This window comes from Papio anubis, chromosome 7, assembly GCF_008728515.1.
Source record: "Papio anubis isolate 15944 chromosome 7, Panubis1.0, whole genome shotgun sequence".
NCBI lineage: Eukaryota > Metazoa > Chordata > Mammalia > Primates > Cercopithecidae > Papio > Papio anubis.
In genome coordinates, this window is record NC_044982.1 from 142,514,458 (window position 1) to 142,517,823 (window position 3,366).

The window sequence follows — 3,366 nt, forward strand, 5'->3', positions numbered from 1 at the left end:
GTGGCGGAGGTGTGAGGAACGAAGTCATAAGGTTTGCGTTGATGACCGGCGCGGAACAGGATCGTTCAATGGCTGACGCAGAGTCGAGGCCGCGGAACGGCGGCGGCGGGCAGGACCGCGGTCGGTAACAAAGGGGCGGATGGAGGGGCGGAGAACGGAAGAGGCAGAAAGTAAAGTGGAAGGGAAGGAACGGAAGTCGTGGAAGTGGAAGGGAGGCAGAGGGACACAGGGAGCAGAGGGAGGGGTACAGGGGGCGGAGGAGTGCTGGGTCGGGCTTCCAGCTCCCTACAACACAGAACGGCAGTGGAGTTCGTGGAGCTGGAAGACCGCCACCCGACTCTGGGCCCCGGGTAGGAAACGTAAGTGCCAGGAAGTTAGTAGGGTGGTTCTTTGCCTGGCGCCTGAGCCTCGCCAGTCTTCGTCGCCCGTCCCCTGCCAATGCCTACCCCGCTTCAACCTGAGGGTGGGCCGTCCCTCTGGTCACTGTGATCATGGTCCATGGCCGCGGGCGGATACCCACGCCGCGCTCAGAAGAAGGCTCTGAGGCCATGCCCGCCTGCGGGGGCGGTGGCCGGGCTTCCGGGACCCCAGAGGGAGCTGTCGCGCGCTAGGCGGAGGGGACCCCTCTGGAATCCGGCGGGCGCCGGGCGCAGATGCAGGAGCGGGTGGTGAGAGCCGCGTTCCTGGCATGTTTGCCTCGAGTTAGTCACGAAGGAATCGAAGAGAGCCTCAGTCTTCGAGGCTTTTCCCTTTCTGTGAGCCGCTTTGAGGCCAGCACATTGATTTTTTTTTTTTCTTTCCCAGAACAATTTCGGACCTCCTGGGGTCTATGCTAGGTATAAGGTGTATCTTTGTCCTCCATCAAGTAGCAAAGATAGACATGTAAACAAATTTCGACACTGTGATGACTGCAACAAAAAGCAGCATTATGAGGTTGAATGTAAAAGGATAACATTAGCGGTGGCGGGGGCCGGAGGATGAAGGAAGGCTTCCTGAGGTAGGCGCTGGCGAAAGTGAAGTTGGAGAGAGCAAGTGGCATTTGCTGAAGTGCATTTCCGGTAGAAAGAATTCCAGTGGTCCCTCACCTGACTGAGTGGCGCAGTCAGAGATAAACGGAACAGGTACACTGACCAGAAAGAGCAAGATGGGCTAAACTTCGCCCTTGGGCCACTGGGCTCCCCTGCAGGATTTTAAAGGGCTAGCCAGTTGATTTTGTTTTTGTTATTTTCGCAATTTATTTTCAAATATGTAATACACGAACTTGGTACAACATTCATGTGATAAAAAGGTAGATACGTGGGCAGGACGCGGTGGCTCACGCCTGTAATCCCAGCACTTCGGGAGGCCGAGGGGGGCGGATCACTTGCAGTCAGGAGTTGAAGACCAGTCTGGCCAACATGGTGAAAACCCGCCTCTACTGAAAATACAAAAATTACCTGGGTGTGGTGGCGGACGCCTGTAATCCCAACTACTGGGGAGGCTAAGGCAGGGTAATTGCTTGAACCCAGGAGGCAGAGGTTGCAATGAGCCAAGATCACGCCACTGCACTCCAGCCTGGGCAACAGAGCAAGACCCCGTCTCACCAAAAAAATAAAAATAAATATATATATACACACACACACACACATATATGTATATATATACACATACATATATGTATATATACACACACACACACGGCCTGTGGTGGGCACCTGTAATCCCACCCACTGGGAAGGCTGAGGCAGGAGAATCACTTGAACCCGGGAGGTGTAAGTTGCAGCAGTGAGCCGAGATTGCGCCACTGCACTCCAGCCTGGGAGACAGAGTCAGACTCCGTCTCAAAAAAAAAAAAAAAAAGGTAGATACAATGATCAGCTGCTCTGCTCCGTTCTTTCTAGTGGTAACCATTGTTCCCCCTTTCCGGTGTATCTTTTCAGATTCTACAAATAAACATTTTATAAAGATAGTCCTTCAATACATATTCTACAGCCCAGTTAAAATATGAGGGGCCATGATCTACAGGCAGCCATTTATAAAGGTGGATTGGGGCCCGACACAGTGGCTCACTTCCGTAATCCCGGCACTCTGGGAGGCCAAATGGGGAGGATCGCTTGAGCCCAGGATTTCGAGACCAACCTGGCCAACATGGTGAGACCCCCATCTCTACCACAAACAAAAAAGTATATATATATATATATATATATATATATACGTTTTGTATATATATAAAATATATATATAAGGCGGAGGCAGTCGAGGCTGCAGTGAGCCACATTCTGGCCACTACACTCCAGCCTGGGCATCAAAGTGACAAAACCAAAAAAAAAAAAATGTGGATTTGGATTGGAAGGAGGCAAGAAAGAAGGCAGGAAAAGGATTGAACATAAGTCCCTAAGGACACAATCTTACAATTGTATCTCCAACATTTGGCATAGTACGAATATGTAAGTATTTTATGAATTAATTAAATGAGAAGAACACAAGCCTAAATTAAAGCAATGGCATTGGAGAGGAAGAAACCAACTTGAGAAATATTTAAAGGTCATCGTCAATGAAACTTAGTGACTGTAATGGTTAATTTTATGTATCAACTTGGCTAGACAATGGTACTCATGTTACTCAGTTTTTGGTCAAACACTAGTCTAGTTGTTGCTATGAATGTATTTGTTAGATGTGATGAACATTTAAATCAGCAGACTTTGATTAAAGTAGATTACCCTCTATAATGAGGGCTGGCCGCATCCAGTCAGTTCAAATTAAGACAAGACCCTTAGGAAGAAGCAATTCAGCCTCCAGACTGCAGCATCAAATCTCCCTGGGTCTCCAGGCTGTTTGCCTGCCCTGCAGACTTCAGACTTGCCAGCTCCCAGAATAATGTAAGCCAATTCCTTAAAATAAATCTCTTTCTGCATATACACATCCTATTGATTCTGTTTCTCTGGAGAACCCAGACTAATATAGTGTCTGACTGGATATGGAGGAGGAGGGGAAGGGAGAAATAGAAGACAGAGGATGCCTTTGGAGATTGAGTGACAACTAGTTGCTTAAGTCAAAAACCTGAAAACTGGCCAGGCACGCCTGTTACCGGCTCATGCCTGTAATCCCAGCACTTTGCAAGGCTGAGACAGGCAGATCATTTGAGGTAATTCAAGATCCGCCTGGCCAACGTGATGAAACCCCAAGACCACTAAAAATACAAAAATTAGCCGGGTGTGGTGGCACATGCCTGTAACCCCAGCTCCTCAGGAGGCTAAAGAAGGAAAATTGCTTGAACCCGGGAGACAGAGGTTGCAGTGAGCCGAGATTGTGCCACTCCACTCCAGCCTGGGAGAGACTCCATCTGAAAACAAACAACAACAAAAAAAATGCTGGGCATGGTGGCTC

At 49.0% G+C, this 3,366-nt stretch overlaps 1 long non-coding RNA gene across 1 annotated transcript; it reads left to right on the top strand.

Moving 5' to 3' along the window:
• Nucleotides 1-238: 238 nt before the first annotated feature.
• LOC116275866 lies at nucleotides 239-2,901 on the top strand. The gene is made up of 2 exons (XR_004185182.1): nucleotides 239-1,121; nucleotides 1,920-2,901. It is a non-coding gene; the product is annotated as an uncharacterized LOC116275866 (long non-coding RNA).
• The last annotated feature ends 465 nt before the right edge of the window (nucleotides 2,902-3,366 follow it).